This window comes from Stegodyphus dumicola, chromosome 7, assembly GCF_044657685.1.
Source record: "Stegodyphus dumicola isolate Sdum_Otavi_A_Nest chromosome 7, ASM4465768v1".
Classification (NCBI taxonomy): Eukaryota; Metazoa; Arthropoda; class Arachnida; order Araneae; family Eresidae; genus Stegodyphus; species Stegodyphus dumicola.
Genome location: NC_140774.1, coordinates 49,078,135 through 49,091,351, shown reverse-complemented (window position 1 = coordinate 49,091,351; position 13,217 = coordinate 49,078,135). Strand labels below are relative to the sequence as shown.

Here is a 13,217-nt window from a genome sequence, read left to right as displayed (position 1 = left end):
GCCTGAATTTTAAAAAGAGGTTCACGTATGCTGTAAGAAATTAAAGGCATTTCCTGTCATGTACTCTTTCTTGTATAGCGATTAGCATATCTAGCTGGTTACTGAAAGACTCGAGCTATGGCCAAAGTTAATTTTAACTGAATTCTCGTTCTCGAATTCGAAATATAGAATACAGTAGAACGTAGTAGAATGTGACAGTTGTGTAGAATTCATCGCCACCTGAATAACGCCACCTAGGTGTCTTTTCCAGTCGACCTAAAGGTACGGTGGAGTGTTTGCTTACTGTTTTATTTGCTTAATGAAACTCAGCAATGTGCAGAGAAGGATGCTTCCGCGGAGAACTTTCTAAGGGAAATCAGCTTTTATTAAAGTTATACTTTATTATTAGATAAAGAAATCGCATGACTATTCAAGATGCATTTTGTTCCTCAAGATCGTTGATGCCTGCAAGAATATTTCCTGTAAATGAGGTTGCAAAAATTCCTATTTTGCCACGACTTGAAATTTGCGTTGTGTCAACATGGCACCCTTCTTCGAGGTTTTAAAAATAATTCATTGGCTAATTTTTTCAAAAAGGAACATTTTGTTTTATGGAGGGTAAAGCATTTAGTTTTAACTGTGCAACATCTATTGAATTAAAATGCTATAAAACAGAAAATTATCTCTCATTTGCACTATATCAAATATAAATTTGGCCCATAGAAAATACACAACCCAATTATCCAGACTTTCTGCTGTATCCAGATGTGTTACGATTACAGTTAATCCAAATATCCAGATTCTGTTGTACGTGGAATAGCTTGAATGCCTATTTAACTTTCACATATATATTCCCTTTAATTTCTTGTCTTCCGTAGAACAGTTACTCAACGTTTTTAGCATAATCATTGCGTGTCAACAGATTTCATGAAACTACAAATCCATTTTCTTCGGCTATGTGACTAATACTACCCTCTCCTGTCACACTGCAGCGTCGGAAGGCAATCTGATTTGAGCTCCACCCAGTTCTGCCGACTAAGCACTAGTTGACTGGTACCTTTTCCTGCAAATTAAGGCTTTCATGCAACTCCTTTACCCCAGAAAAGTTTAATGTTTTGACACTGTAGGCGTCCTTAATAGTCTTTCCAACTTTTGGAAATGAGAATGTAACATAATCCTACCACGTATTTATCATCTACGCAATTTCAGAAGCATTACAGCTGCGCGAAATAGAAAGTCTTTATTTTCCACACTTCTTTGTCGTTAGCGGTCTTCAGTACATTGCGATTTGAAGTTATATAAGCTCTTTGATTTTAATCATTTAAGATCTTTAAACTGGAAGGAATTGGTACTCTGCGAGAAAAGCGTGCTTTCAGTCTTTTCCGTGCAATGTGAGCCTGATAATTTGCATTTTATTAGCAAACTGCTGGTTTTATATTTTCTCAATCTGAGTTTGCGAGTGCTTCATAGCAACGGGGTTTTTTTTAAAGCCTGAAAAGGCTTACACATTTCTATGAATTCCTACGAAATCGTTCTCCAAATACGGTTTCGCGTTGTTTCACTTTTCAACAGAAGATAAGTAACGTTCATCATGTTACTCTAAATGCATACATACCTATTAAACTATAAAATATTTCTCTATTCCACTTGGACCATGTCCATTGATAATCTCTACTGCTAAACTATATTAAACTTTAAGCAAGCTGTTTTGTCGATAGTTGAAAGCTGAACCTTTCAGATTTTATTTTTAGTCCAAAGGGGCAATTTGCCGGGAAGGGCTATTAATTTCGTTCTGCTTCGTCCTCTATAAAACGGCGTGTCACTTTTCTACTTGTTAACACAAAATATTAGAGCCCTTCGTTATATTTAAGGAAATTAAATAATGAAGGATAGACATAAATGCATGTATGTGTCTCGCATTGTAAAAAAACAACGGTATCTAGAGACTTCAAATTTTGAATAACTTAGTCCTTCACTCGAATATGGGCGTATGAAAGTCCAAATTTGGAATCTGTAATTTGTTTTATTATGTATTTCATATTTTGTGAAACTTTAACGAACTTTTTATTAACAAACTCAACGATTTCAAAGCGAGTAATGGCAACGCTGTACGAAAAAAAAAAAAAAAAAACTATTTTCATCACGCAGGACTGCCTAATGGAAATTCTAAAGATATGCTGTTTTTAAATATTTTGTGATATTGCTGTAGAACTGAATTTTATGGTTTAAGTGCGAAACACAAAAAGTTAAAAAAAAAGCCCTTTTGGGCGTAATATAAAATCTGAAAGCTTTCAGAGTTTTTTATTCTTTAAAATTTAATTTAATGATAATTAATAGATAAATTTAATTTAATCTATTATTTTCTGTTTCATTGAGTTGTTCTTTTGTGAATACTAATACAAGTATATACACGTTATTTCTTTACATATTTCTGATTTTAATTTTGTAATAATATATTAATATATGTAATAATATATTTTATATGTTTTTTTTTATTTTCCTGTTTACGCCATTTCACTTTGCAAAAAGAAAGGTTAGAATCAAATGCTAGAAATTTGAAAGCTAGAATCCTATTCGAGTTGGGTTTTAGTATTATTCGACAGTAGGTTTATTTGTATTTAAGAACTGGCATTTATTTAGGAATACACTTTTCTTTTATTTCAGAGGAGACGCGGAATAAATGTATAGTTTTATATTCTTTTTTAATTAATAATATTCTTAATGGTAAAACGTTCTCTTATTAACCAACAAAATTCCTGGAAATATCGGTTGCCTATTTGGAGAAAGAAAAGTTTCAGTTTAATAACTTTTAAATTATAGGAATACAGTAGAATTTATGAATAAAGAAAAATTTAGAATAAAATTAATAGAAAAATTAGTACGCAGAATGAGAAAAATAACACATATATTATCTTTAACCTTTCAGGCACTTACCATAATATAATATAGACATTTTAAAAATTATTTACCGTAACATAGAACAAGATATTTCATTACGTAACTTCTTTGTTTCAGAAAAAAAAAAAAAAAAAAAAAAGGGTTAATAAATTATATATTTCAATAGTTAAAGAACTTAGATACTAAAACTTGTGCGTTTTAAATCTATCATTATGCTTAGTAATTTTTATTATCACCAAAGGATCTGTTATTACCAAATCTCATTTTTTTGCCCGTATCTTTTTATGTTCGTACAACTTTTCAAATATACAGAGTGGTTGAAAACTATATGTTAAAAATGTAAAGACATTATTACAAGACAAAGAAAAGGATATTCGCAAGCATATATCTTTACGTCATTTTCTTGCCAGGTTAAATTTTGCAAACTAGAGTATAAGTTTTTTTCCCATATGAACCCAAAAGTGCTAAACTAAATTTGATTTATTTTAATTCTTTCAGATTTATTAGCGTGAAACCACAGCGAATTTTCTATATTATCTGCATTTACTGACAGCGCAACATATCGGAATTTAGGCCCCTCCTTTCGCGTTTGCTGGAGACACTTTTACTGTAATACAGGAGGGGATATATCCTTTTGTTGTTTATTATTTCTTGAAAACAAATCTTATAAAATGAATGTTTTTTAAAATGTAAAACAGATTATTTTTTTAGTCCAAAGGAGCAATTTTCCCTGAAGGACTATTAATTTCGTTTTGGCATTTTGCCTCGATTCACGATAAGCGTTGTTTCAATTTTCAAACTGTTGCCACCAAATATTATCGCCCTGTATTTAAAGAAATTAAATAATGAAGAATCTGCATAAATGTATGTATATTTCTCGCATTGTGATAAAACAACGGTACCTAGAGCCGTCAAAATTTGAATAATGTAAACTTCCATAGAATATGGACATGTGGAAGCCCTAATTTGAATTTGAAATTTGTTTTATTACCGAATTTATATTTTGTAACGCTTTAAAGAACGAATTTTTGATTAACAAACTACACGATTTCAAAGCGAGCAATGGCAACACTGTATGAAAAAAAATTATCTTCAGCGCGCGAGATTCTGTATGGAAAATTCTGAAGATATGCTCATTTTAAAATTATTTTGCGATATTGCCGTTGAACTGAATTTTATGGTTTAAATGCAAAGAACATGATATTTAATAAATAAAGGTACCGCACAAAATGTTAAAGAAAACCTCCCCTTTGGACGTAATTTAAAACCTAAAACCTTTCAGATTAAAAAAAAAAAAAAAAAAAAAAAAAAAAAAATTATTTATTTATTTTTGAAAAATTGAACAAATATTTATTCTGTTATTATGTTGATCTTTGATGTCATATGTTAATTAAATCGATATTTGTTTTTGCTTTAAAAGGAAATAGAATTTTTTAAGTCTGTAAAAAGAAATATAAAAATAAACGATTCTTTTGCAAGGTGCATAATATATGGTGTTAAAAATCTTTTTATTTATTGTGGCTCATATTTGCTTTCAGTCACTTGCGTTTAAAGTTTATTTACAAAAAAACATACATTAAGCAATCAAAGAATTGAATTTAATTTTTTTTCACACGTGCTGTTGTTTCATATGACCCATATGAAAATATATTTTGTTTTCACAATATAATAAATATATATATTAATAATTAATATCATATAATTTGTTTTCACACACACACATATATACACTTTGAAAACTTGCTTGCTGCAAAATAATATGCTCATAATTTATTCAAAACGAGCTGGAAATTAACTAATACAAGCTTTAGAGCTCTTAGAACATATATTTGATATTAAACAAAAATATGGGAATAACAGAACCTTAAACAATTTATTAGTTACCTTTCAGCTAAAATTATATTTTTCGTATGCTTTTGCATAGAATGAAGGAACATTTATTTACATCTAGAAATATTCGATTATGTTTCCTTCTTGCTTTTAAATAAATATCGTATCTCCTTGTTCTTTTCTCCAGCTCATTTCATACATGTGTAATAGGATTTTAAGTTCCGCAAGTATCCTGCAATTTTAATGACTCATACAAAACACATCAACAAATATTTAGACCTATGAATTTATAATCGTTATTCTGATAGAATGTAAATGGGTTTTGCATTTCATGTCTTTGCAGAGGTGTTTTCAACTTTCATTCAGCAGCTTTTGCCCTTTTGTTCTTATCCGTAATGAAATTCCGCAATAAAAATTATATTTTCTACATCAGAGGCAGTTTAGGTGCCTCCGCAATAAAATGGCCACCACTTCTGGCCTTAGTAGTGGCCAATGCCGTTATTATAGGCAAATGCCCACCATCGGGGGAGGACATCAGAGGCAATAAAGCTTTACCAAACCATTATGCCTCCACATTCACGTCCTTAACGGCATAGGCAACAAGTTTTTTGGATAACGTGTTTCCGCTGTACAACAATTCGTCTATCGTGAAATTTTATTCGTCTGCAAATATTATATTATGAATGTGCCATAAATCTTTGTTTATGTTGGATTTTGTAAGCTGCAAGGTATAACTTTTTTCCTCTTCCATATACGAAGAAGTTCCTTCTTGCCACTCTGCTGTGATGACTAGTTTGATAGCTTCAGAATTAACTTTTACTGCAAACCATTCTTTTAATTCAGCTACAAGTTTTACAGAACAAAGCCTTGAGTTTTGCTTGATTTTCTGATTCCTTGGTGTTGGCTCGAACTGTGATTTTATTTTAAGGCCATTTCCACTGTTTCATCTAATGTCTATGATTTCGTAATAAAAACAGCTGGACGCTTTATATTAATGGTTTCTGTCATATTTTTGTTATTTTTACGATCTTTAAAATATTATATAACAAAATTTAATAGAATTTTATCCTTACTTTTTATCGTTGAAGAACTAATGACTACAAACTATAGACAGTAACTGTCGTGATGTATTGATGTATTTTCATTTAAAATTTAAAAAAAAAAAAAAAAAAATGTAATAAAATTCTTCGTCTGAAAATTTCACCCAAACGTTTAGGTGTCCGAACAATTACGTGGATTCATTTTTGAATGAACTATTTTATTTTGAGAAACATTTTGAATATATTTTACGTATGTACTTTAAATTATATCGGATGCGTATATGATTATTAAAAAAAAGACTTAAATTATTAAAAAATATATTCAGTAATTTTTAAGTAACTGATATTGTTAATTGATTAATTTAAATTGGAGATCTTATGCTGTGCCAAATAGCAACACCGTGAGAAATGCTTATTTGTAAGGCCACGTGGAAGCTGAAGATCTTACGATTTGAACAATGGCAGTATTTATATAGGATACATAAGGCCGTTGAATTCAAAGCAGATTTAAATTTGGCGATTTAAGTTAAGAGTTAGAGGTTTATCTGAGTGTCACCAAACCTCATTATGGAATGGAGAAATTTCGATTTCATGTTGAATTCAGCACTAAAAATGCTGTTCTGGACATCCATTTCGATTCGTGTATATGAACAGAACAAATTTATGAATATTTTGCTCGACGTATTTTTATATTCATCGTTTAATAACAACAAGTTTGATACCATTAGCATAATTAAAGACGCTTCTAACACCGTATATCATTCATGCAACACGTTTCTAAAACTGATCATTTAAGTTTTTTGTTGGATTTGAAAGAAAAATAAGAATTACTTAAAATATGAACGATGCGATATATTTAGCCAATCAATAACACAAGAAAAAGAGCAGCGCATAATGCACATAATCGAACTGCATAAGACGCCCAACTAGTCAGCCATTATCGATGGCTTTAAAACTAGCAGCACATCAGAATTAATCAGAGTAGCACTCGAAATATTTTAGAAAAATATTTTCTAAAATATTTAAAGCTTTACATTAAGTTACAACGCTTTTTGCATTTTAAGGTTACTATGCCTTCTATTACGCCCTCGCGTTGCCTAATATTGCCATTCAGGACAACATCATCCACGTGGCCTTGTTAAGGAATATTCTTTGATATCGCCAAGAGATGGCGTTAGGAGTCCATCTATTGGCTTACTTAACCTTTCCCCTTCTGAACACGTGACTTGAAAAAATATTCTTCTTCTTGAAGGTAGAATTTCGATGCACTACGCAATAGAATTCGATTTAGATTTTAGCTGGAACTATTCAGTTCTTGCCTTTTGAGCATTAAATATTCGATTCAGGCATTTTAGCCTACATTGTATATATGTAAATATTAAGTTTAATTAAAATTTATGGAAAACCCTCCAGGCCATGCATCTCGACTTTTGGATTATGAGTGATTCGACTTTGATCTAGAACTTTCGTTACAGCCTTGTAAAGAATCCATTTCCAGAGTTTTACCATTTGATGTTACATGAAATTTTTAATTTACCTTTCAAGTTATAATTGTGATACTTAACAAGATGAATGATTTGAAAGCAATAAACGAGCGTTCCAGAAATATCTATTTTATTTTAATTAGGTATGTAATTAACACAATTTTAAACACATTTGTTTCATTTAACATATCCAACTATAATTTTGTGAGTTTTTACAGCATTCTTTCTATAATTAGTAAAAGGTGTTTCTAACGCCCTGTATTGCATATCTGGAGAGAGAATCACTTGATTTTAAAATGTTTTTAGAATTTGCGACGGTTAAAATATTTCTTAATTTTGATATAACTTATAAATTAATTCATAAAATACTTTTCTACCATTACGGAAGTTCTTAAATAGTTGTAATGTAGGCTTTCAGATTACAATTTTGATAACGCGGCACATTTTCAAAAGGTTACTGGAGGTTTAAATTTTTATACGAACTGCACTGGGAAAATAATCGTACGATTCTGTACGGAAGTGCGCAATGTACGGCATTAGAGTGATCTTGAATTAATTACAGCAGAGGAGCTGAAATTATTCAAAACAATTATCAGTTGAAAATATTCTAAACTAAATTCATTAAAAATTGAGTAAGGATATAAGAATTTATTTATCTGAAGCGCTGCGTTAAACTCGCCATTAGGCTTGTCACGCCGATATTGGGTTTAAGCCAACTCGCTCCCTTCTGTCTATGTAGCCTTTGGGCTAACTTACGATTTAATCTCTATTAAATTCTTTACTTTTGAGTTACGCCATAAATGCTGCCTAAGCAAGAGCCGTGCCTTCTGTTAATCTATTGATTTCAATAAAAGGTCTTTTACACCCTTTTCGAGTCTCTGTTGTAATTTCCAAGACATAGCGAGAAGTCCTCTAGAGTTCTCATCAGTTTATGTTGCCAAAGAGGGTGAGACTCTACAAGGATTTAAATTTAACAAATATTATTAATTAAACAAATATTAAAATTATTACCTTATTTTTGCTTTGACATCTCGCATCTACTTTCGTGATAAAGTCATAGTTTCGGAATAAAATTAAGTTGTTCATAAAATTTAAAAAAAAAAAAAAAAAAATGAGTCATTTTTGCACAAAACTGGTATAATTCTCTTCTTCAAAGGAAAAAGACGGAACATATGCGAGTCACATTTGAAATCGACAGCATTTTAATATATAATAATATTTACGCAAATTTAAAGTTATTTTTTTCTATTCAATTTTATATTTATATTGGTCTGCGTCTTTTATATAAAGATATTATGACATATCTAATAACAGTTTTAGAAATTGGCTGTTTGTCGTTCTTCGTAGAGCCGTATGATTCTGTACGGAATCGTATGGAATCTAATATCCTAGTAACAGATTCTGTACGGCATCTAATTAAGGATCTTACGCTTCGGTGCTAAAAGTATTTACCAAAGTCTCTATAGATTCTCTTCACTTTTCTTCTCATCAGTTTCTTATGCAAGGTCAAGGTCTATGCAAGGTCTAATTTTGCTGGAACAACATTTTAATACATTAAAAGAAAGCAATTACAACCATACAAAACTTTAATTTTTGAAACTAAACTTTCCTTGATAAGCAGATCCTTGATCAGCTCTCACGGATCCTGTGGGGTTAACGAACAACAGTTTTACAAGCGCTATGCTAGATGACTCTCTTATGATGTGTAATCACGAGGATGCAATTAAGCACGGTTTTTCTTTCGAACACTTCCAATGCCCATTTTTAATTTTTAATACAGAAAACTATATTATAACGTTACAATGGCGATTTTGAAACCTCTTAAAATCTAGGACCCTCGGTTGAACCTTACACTCCTAGGCTATATCAGGGACACTGCACTCTTAAAGGCGTTAGAATTAACAGGAAGCTCTAGGAATGGGGTAAGGAGGCAGGGAACTTTACAAAGGAGCAACAATAATGGCAATAATATTAAAACACTGTTATGATACTACAAGGTATTTTCTTCCTCCTTCCAACATGCCTTTCTGGTGTAAATGTAGAACAATCGGCGCATAATTGAGAGGTCCAGGTGACAGCATTGCATATATTCTACGTCTTCTGCTTCGAAAAAAACCTAAAGACTCTACACTGGCGTTCAAACTAAAAGGTGATGGAAAATAAGTCGTCACCTCCGGGATTTGGCAATTGGGTTCCCTTTCATTTACTTCGGCTTCAAAATAACTTAATGACTGTACAGTACTGTTAGACTTAAATTTTGTAACAGCTTTAGCATAAGTCATAAAAACAACATCACAGGCTGCACTTTATTTCCTATATTTTAGGTAAACAAATAATGTTATTATATTATTTTTTGTCAAATGAAAGAAATCATCTGCAGAGTGTTGAAGATGGTGATGTACAACTTAAACAAAGTACAATAATACTAACCTTACTAAGCTACTAAATGACCACAGAGGTCATACATTCCATTAAATGAATATCAAAATATTGTTGTTACTTTATAACACTAATGTTACACTATAGTTGATGTTAGGAAAGTCTATAGTAGACTTTTTCCAGAATTTTTGGGCTATTGCATTTACGTAATGTTGCACTGGTATGTGTCTATCGTCTACTTGTTCTACTGTGCAAAACATAAAAGCTTTAATTTATCTTCTGCTTGGGCCACCCAAATAGTAGTTTTCAAATTCTCGCTATTGGCAAAGCATAAGTTCTTGAATGAATCTGTCAAATTATATTTGCATTGCTTAGCTGAGAAATTTAAGATTTCTCCAATTCCTTAACAAACTGAGCGATTTAAAAAGATTAAAAGCACTTCTGAATAATTTCCATAACTAATAATAAAATCCATACCTTTATTTTTAAATAACATATTTAAGTGACACAATTTTAAAATATATTCTATGTATAGTGTGTCAACTAATAACTTTTACGGGCGTTTGGAGCATCATTTAATTAATAAAAGATGTTACTAAAGTGTATACTCTGTACTTTATGAGGAAACGTTTAGTTTCATAAATTAAAAGCATTTTGTATCAAATTATATAAATATACTATTTGTTTTCTATATTATAACCGTGTATTGTTTATAGCGAAGCAAGTGATTCGAAAGCATTATGCATGGTAGACATTTCGAGGTGTTGATTGTAATCTAAAGTGCTCAGATTGCAACTTTTTTTTAAAATTTTCTCTTTTTTTAAAGTCGCACTTAACCTACGCAAGAGTTTCCCTTTCATATTTATACGTAAAGCCGAAACTCAGCTGCAGATAATAACTTATCGTATGTTTCCCAGTTTGCTTATGGTCAACTTTTTCTATTATTGTATTCAAAGCAATTAATATTATAGTTTACAACCCTGCAGTGTCACGAAAGAGACAAGGGACAATACTGTTACTATGGAAACCGCACACGAGTGAAGAGACTGTCTGTCTAACGAGCAATTATTAATTTAAAGTTTTACATTATCCCGATGTTAACTGCCTTGTTTGTATTCATATCCCAACACTGTGGTAACAGGAAACAAATTACGCCACTGTAATTTTGTGTGTTTTAGATTCTTATCAGTGTTTAAAATAATGATTTTGATATTAGAAATCTTTGCAGAGACGACTTTTCAGAATTATTGGATTGTTTCATTACGTTACCACCCACTTATCATATACACACATTAGCAGATATTATCACCGAGCAAAAATTGAATTGCTACTCCTGACGACAGATAAAAGGCTTTGGCGCTCACTATCTGTTTCGTCTTATTTTAGTAATCCACTCAACTGATGTAATTTTTTTATTAATTTAGTTTATAACATGTCTCACATAACTAAAATTATCGGGAAATTTTCAGCATAGTTGTAACAAATTAAAATGTTTCCAATGCCATATATTTCGTACGTAATACACAATAATCTGGTATTTGATTCGAATTGATTTCTAGAAAATAATTTTGGAATTAAAAATTACATCAGTAGAAACTTCCCCAAACGTTTGTAAAATTATGTTCGTTGTGACACGTTGCCTTTTCGATGACTGCCATTTATTGTTCATACGCTTTGGTAGGTGTTGCCATTGAATATATGAAGTCTTTAATTTAGCTTTTTCTCGAGCTCTCCCAAACAGTCAGTTCTCACAACGTTGCCATTTGGCAAAGTATTAATTCCGCTTACAAATTAAGTCAGTGTAGTTGAGCAAATTTAAAACAATAAATGTATTCTTAAAAATTTTAATCTCTGTTTTTTTAAGGCTACAAACGGATTGTTATTAAAATTAGCCTGTTTGCAGCATTTTGTAAGTTATTTGGTGAGTAGACTTCTACGAAAGTTAATGCATAAGTTGTTAAAAAATGAGGAAAAGTGTTCTACAGAAAAATAAAATATAAGTTCATAATTGTCCGTTAAGGGGCGCTTTTACAAAAATGCGATAAAAGGAGCATATTAAACTAATGAAAGAAACCAATTAACCACAAAGAACATTTTAGCCTTTAGAACACAATTTATCACCATTACAAATGGAATAAAGGAGGAAAAATTGCATCGAGTGTCAGAAGCAAAAGAAAACACAATCTGATTAGTAATCATGTTTTGGATTGCAGCTTACTATGCGTAATTCACGTAATCAAACACTAGTTATGTCCGTATAAGACGTTTAAAAGAATTTGCTCAATATGCTCTTCAGCTTGAACTGGCACAAGTTGAAAGCGATGATGAGCGTGTTTAACAGCTCATTTCAAATGTCCTCTGCGATTCTTCGCGCATTGGTTCTAAGATACTGTCCATCAAGTCTGCAGAAGCAGAAACATATCCTCGATAAAAAGCATTCATCAGATGGCCCCACATTTAAAAGCCAAGCTGATTAATATCTGGTCAACACGAAACAAACAAACAAAAACCCAGAAAATTCATGTTTACATTATCTTTTTTAGTACATTTAGTAGACTTAGTAAATAAAACGTTTTTTGCATTTTAACAAAGAGCGTCCTCACAGTAATTTTTAAACTGAGTTTTTATAACTCGAAGAATGTATATTTTTCACTTAATATATGAAACCGGCATACATAATCAAGCCTAGGACACATTGAGCACTGATTTTTCGAACGCGCATTGCGGTCTCGGGTGATACCCGGGACCTCGCCTGTCTGAGGGTCGGATGAGACTTGCCGAAGGAGCTTGCTCCTACTTGGTCGTATCGGACGTCAAACTCCGTCGACCTAAGGTCTCGTATCCCCTTGGCCGAGAAGCGCACCATTCGAGAGGACGCTCGAGGGCGGGAGAGACGATTCATAAAGATACTAAGGACGGTAGAGGGAGCCGTGACCTCAGATAAGAAATATGAAATGAGAAGCGTATACATGAGTTATACGACAAATGGCTTTGTGGCGGAAATTGATGGTATAAGATTGGTATGAATATCAAATCTAATAAAAATGAAAACTCGATAGACGAGAAAACTGGATATATTCTTCTAGAGCGGCGGTTCTCAACCATTTGAAAAACTTCAGTACCACCATTAGATTTCAGAAAAATTATTTTTCAGTTCCTCAGTAGAAATATTAATATATATATATATATATTTACATTTGCACAAACTATTCGCTATTTGTATTAAATATGCACACATTAAAAATATTAGATTAAAAATTCGTTACCATTTTAATTATCAAAATATAAGTTATAATACTTTAAAATTTAGTGTGAAATTTGGGCCTGTTTAAGAGTGATTCATTTCTTTATGTCTGGCCTTAATTTTACTCAGATTTAACCGTAAATTAGGGTCCACTTTTAATTTCGTTCTGTATTTATTTTTCAAATATAACGTGGAATAAAATCCTTATTCACACAAATAGGTTGTGCAAAACGGCAATAAAATTTTGATAAACTTTATTTGAAATGCCTTTAAATTTTTTATTCGGTTCAGACAAAAGTTAACAAGTGTGTTATTTTTAAGCTCTTCAGTTAGAGTTCGATCACGGGAAATTTCTATCAATTA

At 31.5% G+C, this 13,217-nt stretch overlaps 1 protein-coding gene across 1 annotated transcript in view; it reads right to left on the bottom strand.

Moving 5' to 3' along the window:
• LOC118201705 (uncharacterized) overlaps window positions 1-13,217 on the bottom strand; it is a 62,727-nt gene that overhangs the window by 5,798 nt on the left and 43,712 nt on the right. The window lies entirely within an intron of this gene.